This window comes from Phocoena phocoena, chromosome X (genome assembly GCF_963924675.1).
Source record: "Phocoena phocoena chromosome X, mPhoPho1.1, whole genome shotgun sequence".
Lineage (NCBI taxonomy): Eukaryota > Metazoa > Chordata > Mammalia > Artiodactyla > Phocoenidae > Phocoena > Phocoena phocoena.
Window position 1 is genome coordinate 99,048,501 of NC_089240.1, and position 19,114 is coordinate 99,067,614.

Sequence of the window (19,114 nt, forward strand, 5' to 3'; positions counted from 1 at the left end):
TAGTCTATAATTACAATTCCAATCAAAATTCCAGCAGGCCTTTAAAAAATAGAAATCAACAAGCTGATTCTAAAATTTATATGGAAAAGAGAAGGGCTTGAAATAGCCAAAATAGTTTTAAAGCAGAACAAAGTTGGAAGACTCATGCTATCTGATTTGATGACTTACTGTCAAGATTTAGGAATTACTGCAGCGTGGTATATACATACTGGTGAAAAGATAGACACACAGATGAACAGAATCGAGTGCAGAAATAGACCCATAAATATATGGTCAACTGATCTTCTGCAAAGGTGCCAAAGCAATGAAATAGACAATGGAGAGTCTTTTCAATCAACAGTGCTGGAACAATGGAACATTCATGTACAAAAAGAAAAAAAAAGAACTTTGATCCATAGCTCACACTATATTAAAAATTTACTTGAAGTGGACCATAGACCTATATATAAAACCTAAAACTATGAAACTACTAGGAGAAAACATAGGAGAAAAATCTTTGCAACTTCAAAGATTTTTTAATAGGATCCAAAAAGCACAGACCATTAAAAAAATTGATCAATTAGATTCCATCAAAATTAAAAACTTCTCCTCAAAAGACATTGCTAAGAAAATGAAATGGCAAGTGACAGACTGGGAGAAAATACTTGCAAACCACATATCTGATAATGTAATGGTATGCAAAATACATAAAGAACTAAAAACTCAAAAAGAAAACCATCAATCCAATTTTTTTAATGAGTGAAAGATCTGAAGAAAATGTCATATACGGCAAAAGATGGCAAATAAGCACATGAAAAGAAGCTCAACTTAATCAGATGTTAAGGAAATGCAAATTCAAATCACAATGACATCGTACTATACAACATTAGACTTACTAAAATTTCAAAAACTGACAATATCAATTACTGGTGAGGATGCAGGACAACTGGGATTGTTTATTTTTTACGGGAATACGAAATGGTATAGCTACTTTGGGAAACAATTTAGCAGTTTCTTATACAATTAAATATATACTTACCGTATGACTCAGCAATTCCACTCCTATTTAGCTTAGAGAAATGAAAATTTACGTCCACACAAAAATCTATACATCAATGTTCATAGTAGCCTTATACATAGTCACCCCAAACCAGACACAATCCAAATATCTACCACTTCTTGTACGGATAAACAATCTTATATGTTACATCCATATAGTGGAATCTTAGCAAAGAAAATGAAATTATTCATACATGCAGAAACGTGGTTGGATTTCAACTGCATTATGCAGTACGAAAGAAGCCAAACTTGAAAGATTACAGACTATGATTCCACTCATGTGACATTACAGAAAGGGCACAACTGTAGCTACAGAAAACAGATCAGTACTTCCAAGAGGCTGGAGTTTGCAGGGGATCGATTACAAATAGGTATGCACAAGGGAACTACTGGGTTGGCCAAAAAGTTCGTTCGGGTTTTTCACGTTATGGGAAAACCATTACAGCTTGACTACAGTGGTTACCTGACCGTATGCTTGCCAAAACTCACAGAACTATACACTATAACTCCGAGATGAAGCAAAAAAGAGTGCGAGAGCACAGACCTTGGAATCCTACAGGCCAAGGTTTGAATCCAGGTTTCTGCTTCTTAGATATGTGACTTTGGATACATCAGCTAATGTTATAGAGCCTCTAGTTCCTCTTCTATGAACTGATGATAGCACCTGTCTTACGACAAGGCTATTGTGAGATTACTGATGAGGAAGCAGAGGTCCAGCGGAAGTGACTTGCCCAAGATCACAAAAGAAGTTAGTGGTAAAGACAGCACTGAATACTGTTCCCCTGGGCTTCAACTCCCTCTTATTTATGTGTGCTCCACTGTGTAAAAGTCATTCAACTTTGCCAAATAGATGGAAGCAAAAGTGGTGAGCAGGTGGAAATAGGCCAAGTAGTGAGGTATACCTATTCATTATTCCTCCTTAGATCATGGATTTAAAATCTTTTTGTTGTTGTTTTAACATTTTTTTTTACAAGCTTTGGTTTACTTAAAGTCCACTCTTCAGTACTTTTTGCTGATTTTTTTTTGATGAGGGACAATATAAATACCGCAAAATGGACAGATCTTAAGTATATATCTGAAATTTATATAAATATATACATCCATGCATTCGTCAGCCAAATCAAGATATGGAACATATCCATCACCACAGAAGGTTCCCTTGTGCCTCTTTGCAGTCAGTCCACATCTGTTACCCCCACCAGAGGCAACCACTATTCTGATTTCTATCATCATAGATGTTTTTGCTTGTTTCCAAAATTCACAAATGAAATGACGCTGTATGTGCTCTTTTGTGGCTGCTTCTGCTTGACGAAGTATTTGAGGTTCTTCAAGTCCCAGTTGTATCAGTAATTTGTTCCTTTTATTTTCTCTATAACATTCTTTTCTGTAAATTGTACCACCATTTTGTTTATCTATTCACCTGCAGATAAACAAGTGCAGTTTTCAGTTTGGGTTTATTATGAAAAACGCTGCTGTGGACATCTTTGTGCAAGGCTTTTTTTAATTCACGTATACACTTATTGAGCTTGAGACTATACCTAAGAGTGGAATTGCTGACTCGTAAAGTAGGTGATGCTTAACTTTCTTAGACACTGCCACACAGTTTTCCAAAGTGGTTGTGCCTTTTTACACCTCCACCAACAGTATATGAATACTTCAATTGCTCCACATTTTTGTCCCAACTTGATACTGTTAGTCTTAACTTTGGACATTCTGGTTCGTATGTAGTAAGATCTCTCTGTGGTTTTGACTTGCATTTCCTTCATGACTAATGGTGCTGGGCACTTTTCATATGCTGACAGGCCATTCGTTTATTTAGGTTTTCCTGTGAATATCTGTACAAGCTTTTGCTCACTTCAAAAAATTGTGTTTGTCTTCTTGTTATTAATCTATAAGAGCTCTTTGACAAATACCTCTATTACAAATATTTTCATCACTGTCTAGCTTGCCATTTCTTTTTATTAATGATAATTTTTCATGAGTAGTCTTAAGCTTTGATAAAATTAAATGTATCTTTCTTTCTTTAAAAACAAATGGTTATTGTGAGATTAGGAGTGACGTATGGAAGGTACCCAGCACAATATTTTTTTTCTAGCTTTATTAAGATATAATTGACATATAACACTGTATAAGTTTAAGGTGTACAATGTGTTGATTTGATACACTTAAATATTGTGAAATGATGACCACCATAGCCTCAGCTAACACTTCTGTCACCTCACGTAATTGCAATTTCCTTTTCTGGGGTAGGAACATTTAAGATCTACTTGGCAACTTTCAAGTATATAATACAGTATTTTTAATTATAATCACCATGCTGTACATTAGATCCCCGCAATTTATTTATAATTGAAAGTTGACCAACTCCTCCCCATTTCCTCCACTCCCTGTCCACCACCATTCTGCTCTGTTTCTATGAGTTTGGCTTTTTTAGATTCTACAATAAGTGAGATCATACAGTATTTGTCTTTCCTCATCTGACTTATTTCACTCAGCATAACGCCCTCAAGGTCCATCCATGTTACTACAAATAACAGGATTTCCTTCTTTCTTACGGCTAAATGTTTTACTGTATGTACATGTGTTTGCTTATCATCACATTTTCTTTACCCCTTCATCCACTGACAGAGACTTAGGTTGTTTACATATCTTACCTGTTATAAATAAGGCTGCAAGGAACATGAAAGCGCAGATATTTCTTCAAGATCCTGTTTTCATTTCCTTTGGTTACATACCAAAGGGGAATTGCTGGGTCATATGGTAGTTCCATTTTTAATTTTTCGAGGAACATCCACACGGCTTTCCATAGTGACTGAACAAATTCACATTCCCGTCAACAGTGCACAAGGGTTCCCTTCTGTCCACATCCTCACCAGCATTTGTTACAGCTCATCTTTTTGACGATCAACATTCTAAGAGGTGCTACCAAGCAAAAGGATGTGCATAGAAGCCAATTACTATAGCACCGGCTTTTGAGAAAAGACTTCATTGTGACAGGAGGCAAGGCTCTCAAATCTGTCTCCCTGATCCAGGGTTTGGTCACACTTTTACGAGTTAGGGAAGGAGGGCTGGTATGAGGTGGGGGGCACAAGTGGCAGGGCAGGTTTTGATTGGAGGACTTCGGAATTTGGTCATTTATGGTAAGGTATGGTAAAAAGGGCTTCAGCACCAGAACTTCCTGGACAACGGACTCTTCACTAGCGAAAGGGTTCCAGCATTCATGTTCTGGTCGTGTCTTGGTCCTTTGGTTCCATAGGGGAGGAGAAACTTTGGTTCCCTGTGTTATTTGAAATAAAAATGTTCTCCTCTGAACACGCTTTGGCTGAATGGCTTGTGATTTCATTGTATCGTCTCGGAAGAACAACTCAGTATCTTGTTAGAAACAGGACAGGGCCAGTTTGGGCTGGCTGTACGGTTAGTACAGTACAGTACAGTAAATTCTTTATTCACTATTGGGTTGAATGAGTTTTTTATACATTTTGGATATTCCCTTATCAGATATATGATTTTCAAATATTTTCTCCCATTCCATGGGTTACCTTTTCATTCTATTGATTGTTTCTTTTGCTGCCGGCAGAATATTAAATACATACAGGCTGTCCTTATTGTCTATACCCTCCACCCCTCCCCAACTTTCATCTTATGTTTATTTGTGTCAGTTAGAGTCTGGGTTTCTTCTTCAACAACTTCAATCCAAACAATATCCCACTGGAACTAGTTGAGCTCTCTCTGTCTCAGAGAGGCTGTGTTCTCTGACTGGCCCATCACCTTCAGAGTTAAATTACTCCAACACTCAATTCCAATCTGAAGAAGAACTGCCAACATTCCATATGTTCCATAGCTCTAGGGGACCATTAGGGTATCTAGTGACATCATACTACCAATTGCTGATCCATAAAATGAGCACAAACTCATACACACAGCTACATATACACACACCAACAAAAACTCTATAATTGAATATTCAAGAATTAAAGGCAACCATCACTGTCAAAGAAGAATGTCAACCTCACATAGGGTGGCAAGGAGTATCAAGAGTACAGAGAAGATGACAAAGCACGCACACAGGTTGGCTTGCCACTGTTCCATAGGTGCCAAAACCAGACAACAAGACTCATATCAGAATAAGACAGTTTATTACTCACAGCACAGCAAACAGTAGAAGGGTCAACCTGGTAATTCTGCTTCTCTTGTCGCCAATTTACTTAGCAACCAATACATATCTCTACCCTTACGTTAAAATCTAGTCCCACATTGCCATTGTCGGTCATAGACACATTCTTCCCCATATGCTCATAGTTTTGCATCTGGACAGTTATGGTCAGTAAGCCAGAACTGAAACCGGGGGAGTAACATCAGCAAGATGACAGACTAGAAACCTACAGGCCTTCACTGCCCCACAGAAACATCAAATAACAACTAGAGCTTGGCTAAAACAATTTTATAGGAGCTCTGGAAAACAAACAAAAGATCTATAGCAACCAAGCAAATGCACAATCAAGAAAAACCCACATTCAAAACAGTAGGAAATTTCAAGGAGTCTTCACTCATACTTGCTCCACCCCTCCCTGTCCTGGAGTGGTACAATTTGGGGTAAGTGGTAGCCTGGTTCCCAATTCCCACCCTTGAACTACAGAACAGAGTGTATGTAATTTGCAAAGTTCTAACCTTTCTGGGGGTGTCCTGAGGGAATGGTGTCTGTATCTCCTAATTTGGATCTCCGACAGCCAAAAGAGGCACAGGTTGGACCAAACTAGGAAAAGCTGCGGGAAACAGTATGCACAGCTTTTGATAGCTGCAGAGAGACTTCAGACTCACAGATGCCTAGGGCACAAGATTATGGACAGAAAAACAGAACAGAAAGTCCTGAGAGAAAACAGGGGGCCGATTCATAGGGAAATTAAGACATTTAAAAGCAGCTGTGCATAAGAGGGAATTGTAAAAAGCACACACACAGGCCCAGGGAAGACAAATGATCGGAAAAGAATTGAGAAGACCTTAAGGCTTCATCTAGACTGATCCCAAGGCTCAGAACATGTCCTAATAATTAATGAAAGCCTTCCCCAGAACAGAGCCAATCTGCAAAGACTGGGAGACATGCAAATGTCCAATTTTCAACAAAAGATCACAAGGAGTACAAAGAAATGGGAAAATATGGCTCATTTAAAGGAATAAAATAAATATACAGAAACCATCCTTGAAGAAACAAAGGCATTGGACTTACTAGAAAAAGACTTTAAATAATTGTCTTAAATATGCTCAAAGAGCTAAAGGAAATTAGGAAAATGAGATCTGAAAACATGAGAGTATCAACAAAGATAGACAGTTAAAAGGTATGAAACAGAAATGATAGAACTGAAAGATATGAGAACCAAGTTGAAAAATTAACTAAAGGAATTCAACAGCAGACTCAAACAGGCAGAAGAAAGAATCAGGAATCTTGAATCCAAGTCATTTGAAATTATCAAGTCTGAGGAGAAAGAAAGAAAAAAAGAAAAAGAACAAATAAAAGTTAACAGAGCCTAAGGGACTTAGGAGGTACCATCAAGTAGACCAATATATACATTAAAGGAGTTCAAGAAGGAGAAGACAGAAAATGAGAGCATTTCCTTGAGGAAATAATAGCCAAATTTTTCTCAAATTTAAGGAAAAATTTGGATATACAAACATAAGGAGCTCAGCAAACTCTAAGTAAAATAACCCCCCCAAATCCAATATAAGACACATTATAGTCAGGCTGTCAAAAGCCAAAGACAAGGAAAAAGCATGAAAGCGACAAGAAAAAAATGAGTCATCCCATACAAAGGATCCTCAACAAGATTACAAGCAGAGTTTTCAGCAGAATTCTTGCAGGCCAGAGGCAGAAGGATGATATATATATATATATATATATATATATATATATACACATACACACACACACATGTATATATATACATACATACACGTATATATATACACTTACATATATACACACACACACACACACACACATATATATATATACTTCATATATATATGAAGTGCTAAAAGAGAAATACTGTCAACTGAGAACTCTAACAAAACTGTCCCTCAAAAGTGAGGGAGAGGGGCTTTCCCTGGTGGAGCAGTGGTTGAGAGTCTGCCTGCCGATGCAGGGGACACGGGTTCGTGCCCCGGTCCGGGAAGATCCCACATGCCACGGAGCAGCTGGGCCCGTGAGCCATGGCCGCTGAGCCTGCACATCCGGAGCCTGTGCTCCGCAACGGGAGAGGCCACAACAGTGAGAGGCCCGCGTACCACAAAAAAAAAAAAAAAAAAAAGTGAGGGAGAAACGAAGACATTGCCAAATCTACAAAAGCTGAAGTTCATTACCATTAGGCCTGCCTTATAAAAAATGATAAAGGGAGTCCTTCAAGTTGAAATTAAAAGAACTTTAGATATGAACTTGAAGCCATATGAAAATATGAAGTTCTCCAGTCAATGTAAATATACAAAGAAATGGTGTTTAAAAAAACATTTCAAGAAGAATGAACAATGATCCTTCTCAAACTCTCCTAAAAAACTTAAAGAGCAGGAAATACATCCTAAGTTATTCTGAGGTCAGCATTACTCTGATACAAAAACCAGACAAAGGTACCACAAGAAAAGAGAACTACAGACCAATATTCCTAATGAATAATTGATGCAAATAATCCTCATCAAAACACTAACTAATCAAATTCAGCAGCATATTAAAAGGATTATAACATGACCAACCAGACTTTATTCCTGGAATGCAAGCATGATTCAACATACAAAAAAAAAAAAAAATCAATGTAATACATCACATCAACAAAAAGGACAAAACCACATGATTGTCTCAATTGCTGCAGATAAAGAGCATTTCACAAAATTCCACATGCTTTCATGATAAAAATACTCAAGACAAGAAAAGGAATACAGATCTCCCTGAATTTATAATGGGGTTACATCCCAATAAACCCATCATAAGTTGAAAATATCTTAAGTCAAAAATGCATTTAATACACCTAACCTACCAAACATCATGCCTTAACCTAGCCTACCTTAAACATGCTCGGAACACTTATATTACCCTACAATTGGGCAGAATCATCTAACATAAAGCCTATTGTATAATAAAGTGTTGAATATCTCATGCAACTTATTGAATACTGTACTGAAAGTGAAAAATAGAATGGTTGTATTGATACAGAATGGGTACAGTTTATCAATTGTTTACCTTCATGACTGCATGGCTGACCGAGAGCTGTGCCCAGGATTACAAAAGAGTATGTACTATCACAAGATAATATGTACATATCGCTAGCCCAGAAGAGACCAAAATTCAAAATTGGAAGTACGTTTTCTACTGAATGCACATTGCTTTCACCCCCTTGTAAAGTCAAAAATTCTTAAGTTGTCCCATTTTAAGTTGGGGATCATCTGTAGAAGAAAAATACTTCAACATAATAAAGATCAAATATGAAAAACCCACACTAACATCATAGTGGTAAAAGACTGAAAGCTTTCCTCTAAGATCAGAAACAAGACAAAGATGCCCATCAAATCTATTCAACATAGTACTGGGAAGTCCTAGCCACAGCAATGAGGCAACTAAAAGAAATACAAGGCATCCAAATTGGAAAGGAAGGAGTAAAACTGTCTCTTTGTAGATGACATGATCTTATATGTAGAAAACCCTAAAGACTCCCCCAGTTAACTGTTGGAATAAACGAATTCAGTGAAGTTTCAGGATACAAAACCAACATACAAAAATTAGTTGCATTTCTATACACTAACAGTGAACTACCTGTAAGAGAAATAAACAAAACAATTCAATTTACAACTGAATCGAAAACAATAAAATACTTAGGAATGAATTTAACCAAGGAGGTAAAAGATTTATATGCTGAAAACTATAAGACATTGAGGCAAGAAATTGAAGAAGGTACAAATAAATGGAAAGATAGTCCGTGTTCATGGATTAGAAGAATTAACATTGCTAAAATGATCATACTACCGAAAGCAATCTATAGATTCAGTACAATCAAAATTCCAGTAGCATTTTTCACAAAAATAGAAAAAAGATCCTAAAATTTGTATGGAGTCACAAAAGATTCCAAATAGCTAAAGCAATCTTGAGAAAGAACAAAGCTGAAGGCATCACACTTCCTGATTTCAAACTATATTACAAAGCTATAGTAATCAAAACAGTATGGTGCAGGTATAAAAACAGACACATAGACCAATGGAGCAGAATAAAGAGCCCAGAAATAAGCCCATGCATATACGGTTTGTTTCTGAAATATGATCACTATACTGAGAAACTGGTAGATCGCAAAAGTGTCTTCTGTTTGTAAGGACCCAATAGGGGACTTGGAGAATTTCAGCTCTGAGTGACTTCACCTCTATATCAAAAAAACTGAGTCAGAAACTAAAGAGAGACCCTAGGGTATGAAACATGGAAATATTCTTATCTACTTTTAGTGTAAAGGTAATAATTACAAAGAACACAACGTGACTACGATCAGGACATAAAGATGAATGTTCCCCAGAGATATCTCTGGACCCAAAGCATGTTCTCAAAAGGGCTAACCTCCAATTCCAGTAGCTGGCCACCAACACGCAGGCTCTGTTTCTTCTAGGGCACTCACTGGGTCACGTGGACCCGAGGTTAGGCCAAGCTCCGAGGCCAATTCACAATCCCCTGTTTTTGCTTCAGGGATCCCACCATCCTTAGCATTTTATCTGAGCATGAGGGCACACACGTGTCCTTAATCTATTATCTACCATATCTCTCTCCACAACACCCCCACTACCACCAACCCACCTACAAAATACTATCATATCAATTTTTCCTGAGTTTCATTGTTCGTGTCTTAAAGCATGGCTTCCTGATCCATGTAAAACTGAAAGCCCACAGACAACCACCACCAGCGTAGACAGTTAAGTCCTGAGTAAGAGGACAAATTCAGATGAATAAGATGAGGCTCTTTGTTGATTTAGGAAGTACGTGAGCATCCATTCCAAAGCCTCTTAATAAACAGACCTCATGTTGGGAAGGTTCTCCACAGCTTTAAAACCACCCACTCTCAGTTTCGCTCCCCACACGTTCCACCACATAAGGATGTACTCATTTTCTCAATATTTTAGCTAACAGATGATGTCATTTCCAGAGAAGCAGTGACATTTGAACAGAGGAGTTTTTATTAATTTAATATTTTAAAATAATTTAATGTTCTTGGCTCCCTAGCAGCTAAAGAAACAGAAGGCTAATGGCAAATACTTACACCATCCAGAGGCTTCCTAATGAACTGATTGCTATTTCTACCAACCCTAAGCTTTTATTTCTTGGTGCAACATCTGAAAAAGACCAAAAGATTATGGCCTCAGAAAGGAAATTATTCAGCTTTATGTTTTTTTAATGAGTTACCTGAGGGTTTCTCCCATGCCCTTTAGATTCTTCTCCAAGATAAAGGGTCTCATTATTTAGAGCCATATGTTTTGTGAGTCACGTCAATGTCAATGGCTCTTGTTTCTTTCATCTCTTCATATACCCTGCAAGAGACACCCAAAACCAAATGGCTCCTGGGAAGGGCTATCCCCAGGCAAAATCATGAAGTAAGGAAAGTTTGTCTACGCTTCTTTCTCTCTCCCTTCACTAAGGTCCCTTATTTCTCATCTTTGAAACCCAAAAGAACCCACTTGCTCTTGACTGAATTTCAGTTCCTCAGGCGTGCTATGAAAAAGCTCAAATCATAGCATGCTCCTTTCCTCTGCCTCCTCGTACAAAAGTTCTGGAATGTATCTTCGGAAAAACATACCAGAAGCAAAATATGCACACTGTGAGCATTTCAGAGATCTGCAACTTGTAGGGAATGCAATGTGGGAACACACCCGCCTCCCTGCATGGAGACTATAAACGTAAAACAACATCTGTGAGTTGATCCCGCTAGCCTGGCCAGTAGCAGCCCTGCTGTTACTGAATTTAGAGGGGCTCACAACGCCAGAAATGAATGAAGTGAACCACAAAATTATCTTGGAAGCAGGTGTTAATGTGAAAATTGTAGTAACGGAAACAGAAAATAACACAGCCTAGTTGTCAAGAGCACAAGCTTTGGAGCCAGACAGACTGGGTTCAACGGCCAACTCTGCCACTTACCATGTGATCTTCGCTAGGTTATCCCAGCTCTCTGAACGCATATTTCCTCATCTATCAAATAAAGATAATACCTATCTACTTCACAGGGCTGTTCTGAGAACTGAGAAAACAGATGTCTATCAAGTGCCTGACAATAAATGGGAACCGCACCAGTCTGCAGTGGTATTATCTAGGTCAAGTCACTTAACCTCTTTGTGTCCATGTTTCTATTTATAAACTGGAATAAATAATAGTTACTCTGCCTATCACGATTATCATAAATCACCAATGAGGAAATCTGTGTGAAAAGGGTTTGTAAAGGCAAACGCAATCAACAAAGGATGGTTATTAATAATGTAAATTTATAATCTGAAAATGCCAACTATCTAAATAAAGGTCAGGGCCTGATTGGTTTCATGCCCTTGTACCTGGCTCCCTAGATTAGGTATAATCTGTCTCCAAATCTAGTCACAAAATCCATCCTAATTAAGTCACTTGCTATTCCCACTCAGTTCGCCCCCTGTCAGTCCAACATGAGGACTGCAGTTTACCCTATTTAGTCTTGGCTTCTGCACAACGTCCTTATGAACTTAGGTACCTATGCCTCCTGATGTTGGCATCTGTATTTTTCACAATACTCACCTATTTTAAGTGAACAAAACTTACGGCATCTGATTCTGTCTGTACCTATGTTTTCAAACTTTGTCTTCCTTCTTACCATCCCTCCTGGTTCCTGTCTTCCTAAAATGCTATTCATTGGTCTTTGTTGGCGAAAGTTGGGCTGCCCATTTGAACCTAATATGTGATGACTAACGTGTGCTCTGGAAATCTCTTAGAATAAACTCGCATTTATTAACAGCTATGAAACCTTCCCGAGTGTAGTGCATTCTTTCTGGGAAATGATATAAGGCATTGTGTAGCAAGATTTCAGATTCACTCAGTACTGATGAGGTAAGGAACAGCTGGGATCTCAGCTAAAGATACATGCTTCAGATCTACGGAAGACATACTTCTTTGGCCTATTGTCAGGGCTGGAGGTAGATGGAGAAGGCCATCTTGTGTATCTTGTAGTGAAATGGAGAAATGAAAACTATTTCGAGAAGACTATAAAATGAACCCAGTTAGCAGTCAATGTAGTGGTCCATTTCAGGCAGTAGAAAGTTTGAGGTGGATGCAATTAATATAGTCTCTGGCACCTAATGGATAATCAATGACAAGTTTGATAAAGAAATTAACTACCTACTGAGTTTTTAAGGTCATATCTAGAAAAGAATTTCAAAAGGGCAATTTTTGGTTATGGCTTATAAATCACATTATTCTTTTGAATTGTTTCAATAACAAACATCTTGGCAAATTATTTAGGTAGCAGAAGAGATATTGGGATGCTCTGGCTTAATTAATAAATCGAAACTGGATTCAGGAGTTAAAAAGAACAATGATGGTGATCGACAGACTGATGGATGATTTTTTTTTTTTTTTTTTTGTGGTTCGCGGGCCTCTCACTGTTGTGGCCTCTCCCATTGTGGAGCACAGGCTCCGGATGCGCAGGCCCAGCAGCCATGGCTCACGGGCCCAGCCGCTCCGCGGCACGTGGGATCCTCCCGGACCGGGACACGAACCCATGTCCCCTGCATCGGCAGGCGGACTCTCAACCACTGTGCCACCAGGGAAGCCCTGATGGATGATTTTTTAGCCAGAAAATACAGCCGTATTTTCCTAGAGGGAACTGTAAGTCATGAGAAGCCCTAACTTTCCCTCAGTTAAGCATGACATTATTTTGTAAACTGTACGTGATAGCACATCTATGTGTAAAAGATTATGAGAGCCCCCAAAAGTCGTCATAGAAGTTCCAAGTTTTCGCTATTTTTTAAAGTTCAGTGAAAAAAGGAAACAGACACATCTCATTTGAGTTGCTCCCTGTCAGATTAAAACTCAAGATCCATTTCTGTACTTAGGCAGCAGGAAAATATGTTGCCATTATTTAGCATAACACCTGGGCAGTGGCAGAGGAGATGAGCCCAGGGTAGGCTTCTCACCAGAGGCCAGGAATTGCCTTCTAGCTCCTTTTATGATTATTTCCAAAACCTCTCTGTTATTTTTATACAAGTCCCTACCCTTCATTCAGCTTCTCCTTTTTTTCTGTTCTATTCCTTGCATTGAACACTGCAGTGATGTGGTTTAACAGAAATACTGAGTTATGAACTTCTCCTAGAGTGAACCCAATAGAAATCAAAACTATTAATACTGCCTGTTTCAACCATAGTTACATTAAACTTTTTTCCTTTTTAAAAATAATCTGTGCATTTCCTTCCATAAATCTGGGTTTATAATGACATCACTGGTTAAATGATTCTAAGATAAAGAAAACATGTCTGTAGGAAGAGTTTTAACAGGGCAACACACACAAAAGGATTTGGAAACAGAAGAGTGAATTTAAATAATGATTAATACCTAGTTTCCAATTAACAAGTTCAATTTTAAAACTGAATATAACACATCTTCATATCTGCGTACAGAGACAGTCAAATTATTAATATGTGATTACCTACTAGTATTTCTGAGAATGACAGAAACTAGTTTTCGAGCTTTGAGTGATCCTAGAGATATCCTCCAACCCTCTTGTGCTTCAAATGAGAAAAATAAGACCCAGAAAGACTTGCCCAAGTCATACAGCTGGTTAGTGACCGAGCTTAACTGAGGGAAAGTTAGGCCTTCTCATGACTTACTGTTCCCTCTAGGAAAATACGGCTGTATTTTCTGGCTAAAAAATCATCCATCGGTCTGTCTATCACCATCATTGTTCTTTTTAACTCCTGAATCCCGTTTTGATTTATTAATAAAGCCAGAGCATCCCAATATCCCTTCTGCTACCTAATAACTGATTCAAGTTTTCAATGATTTGGTCATCCAACATGACCTAGACAAAAACTTGTAAATCCATAAACATACCCTCGTAAGAAGAAACAAGAAAAGTTTTAGGGCTTCCCTGGTGGCGCAGTGGTTGAGAGTCTGCCTGCCGATGCAGGGGACACGGGTTCGTGCCCCGGTCCGGGAAGATCCCACGTGCCGCGGAGGGGGCTAGGCCCGTGAGCCATGGCCGCTGAGCCTGCGCGTCTGGAGCCTGTGCTCCGCAACAGGAGAGGCCACAACAGTGAGAGGCCCGCGTACAGAAGAAAAAAAAAAAAAAAAAAGTTTTAAATCTGTACCTGAACTTACTCTTTCTTTCAACATGTCTTTAAAGAGTCAGAAATGAGTCAGTTAAGAATCCTTGTTATGATAAAGCGATATAATCATGGTAATAAATAGTCATGATATATTGGGTTGGCCAAAAGGTTCATTTGGGTTTTTCCATAAGATGTTATGGAAAAACCTGAACGAACCTTTTGGCCAACCCAATATTTGCCTAAGACTGTGTAGATGACCCAGTAAGAGGATGAGAGATAATAAACAGAAAGACTTTATATTCTTATACCAGATTGGGAGCTGGGCCTCGAGAAAATGCATTTCACGTGGATTGTTTCGATGACCTAAATTATCATGGGGTTCCAATAGGAGATTTTCATGTACAAAAAGGGTATGGGGGAGGGGAAGCTATCCAAAAATCTCCACCATGGAAAGTAAAATGATGGCTCTGTTTCCATAGTCAAATAAAACTCCCATCCTTAAAATGGCCATCACCTTCCAACTCCAAGAACAGCACAGTACTGTAAAACCTAAAGCATAATTATTAAATTCTAAAATTTTCCTCAAATTGAAAATTCTTCAGGAGAAAAAACCAGTCTCATATTTTATTACTATCCCCACACAAGGCAATTTATGAGACCTTGTTTAGCTGACCAGCAAATTATCAATTCGCCAGTGAGGAATAAAACAAGATTGTTTTGTCAACCAACTATGGAAACTTCCATTTTAGATTATATTATTTTAATGGTCAGTGTAACTGAATTTCTTCAGAATAAAATTGAGCTACACATCATAAAGACAGCTCTCAAATACTTCCTGAAAATAGCTTAACAACTTTGTGATTAAACCAACAATGTAATTGTATGAATAACACACACAGATCTGGAAATTATGCAAATGAACACCTTAGCTTCACTTGTAATAATGCTTTCTCCTAATGAGTTAGTATTAGGAGAGGTTCTGAACGATACACAGAGCCAGAGCGATGCCCAAACACAGCTTTGAAATGTACCAAGGTGCCTTCTAACTGCCATATAGTTTTTCCTTTTTCACAAGCAACACCCACTCCAATAATTAATTAATACATTAATTCACACCTAGAGGAAAGGAACGAACAATATGAGTTAAGCAGAGGCTCTTGAAAGCTGTTAAGGGTAATTTTTTTCCACAGTGCAACAGACGTTTAAAAGACATAAAACTGTAAAAGAGTCCAAATGTATTTGCAATGTAAAAGCAAAATGCCTGGAGTAGAAAATATATTTTTTAACCTCAAAGGTGAAAATATGCTGAGAGGCAATCAGATCCTTTCTCCTGTAACTTCTCATAATGCGGAAGAGTAGATAACGCTGTAGAAAATCTCCAGCCTTAATAGTTATTTTAGATCAGCCATTACTCCTCTGAAGGGAATGAACTTGCCACAGTTCTAAAGTTCCCAAGTTTCAGCCAGCACATGGTCCCTTCTAAGCAAGCTATCAGACTTGCTTAGATGACCATGGAGGCTTAGACTTCGTCCTAAAAATGCAACAAAATGCAGATTCCGGAGGCACACAGCCTCGGGTTTAAATCCTTGCATCTGCCACTGTATTAGGCAAGATGGCGTAGGTAATGCTGTGGTAACAAATTAACTCTCAAATCTTAGTGGTTTAATGCACAATAGGCTTATTTCTCACTGAGGGTATAAATCCAACACGGGTCACTGGGGGATTCTACCTCTTGTTGTCACTCAGAAATCCAGGCCGGCAGAGGCCCCACCATTTTGTAGCTGTATCCTTCCAGGTCACCAAGACAGGAGAAGAGAGAGCTGAAGGACTGTACACTAGCCCTTAACTGCTTCAGTGCAGAAATGACAGACAGCACTTCTATCCACAGCCCATTCACCACAATGAACTGCATGGTCTTGCCTAAATGCAAAAGGCCTGGATAATGTGGGCGAGCACATGAATCTGACGAGCAGTTAATATCTTGTCCTTGGCCAAGTCACTTGACCTCTCTACACCTTAGTTTCCTTATATATAAAATGAAGTATATGATAGTAAGTACCTCGGAGAGCTGATGTAAGGGGTTAAATGAGTTCATACACAGAAAGCATGCAGTACCGAGCCCGGCACATAGCTCTCATTTCCCTGCCCTCTAGCACGGTGAATTAGTAACAGTGCTGGATATAAGACACTCTAAAAACAGAGCTTTAAATGGCAAGAGGATGTCCTACTTACTCTCAGGAACTCGCTAAATTTTACACGTCTTGAAGTCAGCAAGACCATATTCAGGGGATCTTGGGGACTATAAGACCAGATAAATAGGCAAGCCACAGTAAGATGGGTGAATAGGATTCTTAGTTTAACTGATTTTCAGTTAGAAAGTATGATAACAGAATGAAGAAAATCAACAGTTTGGGAGTCCGATAAACCTGGATTTGAATCCTGGCTCTATTGTCTATAGTTGTGAGATCTTTCACAAGTCCATGATAGGGCCTTTCCAAGACACTTGCCAGTATTCCATTTGAAGGGTGCTACGTCACAGCATGGGTAGAAGGTTACTGTTTCCCTAGAATAGGGACAGAAAGGGCCTAAGTGGAGGAACTTAGGAAGGGTTTTAGCCTAGTGTCTGGTGTTAAGGATTTGTTCCTGGGGGCTAGAACCGGAAATGTGGTACCCTACCCAAGGTATCTGGAATTGGAAGTGCCAGAGGGAAATCAATCCAAAATACTTTAGGTGAGTAGAGCCAAACACCGGGAAATTTTTTTTTTTTTTTTTTTGCGGTACGTGGGCCTCTCACCGCTGCGGCCCCTCCCGTTGCGGAGCACAGGCTCCGGACGCACAGGCTCAGCGGCCATGGCTCACGGGCCCAGCCGCTCCGCGGCATGTGGGATCTTCCCGGACCGGGGCACGAACCCGCGTCCCCCGCATCAGCAAGCTGACTCCCAACCACTGCGCCACCAGGGAAGCCCCCAAACACTGGGCATTTAAACGCCAAGCCTAAATGGTCAGAGATAGGATTGGTTTTGGAATGAAGTCAAGACTTTAGAGTTAGAAGTAGAAAGGCTAAAGGGAGTACAAGTTTGCAAACGTAAGAAAATCGCATTCAGCACAATTCCTGAATACCATCACTCGCCTCATCTATACAAACTGGGGAAAATAATAACTACCTAGCAGGGTGGTCAGGAAGAATCAATAAAATAATACATGTAAAATATATATAGAATCACCAGCTGATTAAAGAAAATAAATGGTCATTCCCTTCTCCTCAAAGGTAATTCAAACCTATTTGTAGACACACGATGCTATAAAGAGCCACTGACTGCTCCCACAGCCATATGTAACATGCTGGGAGCCTATATAATGGAAAAACCTTTCAGCCCTAGCAATGGCCAAAACGGTGAGCAGAAAACAATACTGTGAGGCTCTCCAACAGCATCCAGGTTTTTCCCTTCTTCTCTAACTCTGGGGTAAACCTGTATACTCTCTGTACCTTCCTCTCTTCCGGGATGTCATCTGCTTCTCTCATTGTTTACCTATCTCCTTTAGTGAAGCAATGTTTCCCAATGATACTAAAGGTAAATCACTTCTGAGATAGCCAGGTATGGTCTCCAAAGTTAACAGAGGAAAAAGGTTCTACCAGAAGGGGAGAAATACTCCATTCCAGATAATGCTGCTCATCTCCGAAAGAATTACTAATGTGAGGTGGTATTTTTAGGTATGAATAGAGAGAATAAGAGAATGTATTTCAAAGAGTAGACTCATACATCAGCCTTACCTTCATCTAAGAATTTCCAAGTCCATATACATGGAAGAACTTCCATTTCATGTCCATTTTGGGAGTTAAGAATCATAAGTACCCACAGAGATCAGCTAACCAAATACTCTATTTTAAAGATAAGGAAACCAAACCAAACCAAAGACACTCGGGAACAGGGCTTGTAGTACTAATAGCACGATACACTTTCCACTATACCTCCCTGCCTCACTCTTCCACATGGTATTCTGAAATACAATAGCTTCCTTTCCAAGCTGGGTAAGAAGGCTTTACTATAACTTTGGCGATTTATTTCATTTCAGAATGATTAAAGTTGAAATTTGTTACAGGCTGGTAACAGGAGCCAGTCAGAACAATCACGAATTCTTTTCAAGATCTCATTGAATTTCTCTGGCTCTTGTTGGACCTGTATTTAAGTATTCAAGTGAGAAGAAGCAAATGAAACATCTCAATTTAAGAAGAAACTGGGTTCACACCAATAGTGATTTTTAAAAAGGAAACTTTCCCTGTAGGGTTGTTTTTTTCTATAGTGAATGAATATACTCTAAGTTCAGAAAATACATCTGTGGAGATGGACAGGTCTATTGGGAAGGAAAATGTGTGTGTGTGTGTGAGAGATTACATGATTTTATTAATTGATTTAAAAAAAAGGCATATTTTGTTTTTCCAATTAAGTATGTGGGCACATAATCATTTCTACCTTACCATAAAGGATCTAAGTATCTAAGTGAATCACCTTCATAGAGTTCTTTCTAGGTTTGGTAATAAGAGAGGAATAAAAGACCCAAATGGCACCCAAGACTGCCATGGTTATAAACTGAAATGTGATCCTCTTTAAAGCCCTGAATTAATGCCCCGAATTCCCAAGTACTAGGAGTAACTTGCAAAACTGTTTACGTTTACATTACATAATGTAGATTACATTTACATTATCTCATTTACATAAATGATTCTAAACACAAAATACTAATGAGAAGTTGAATTAGACTTTTGCAAATTAAGAAATTTGCAGGGAGA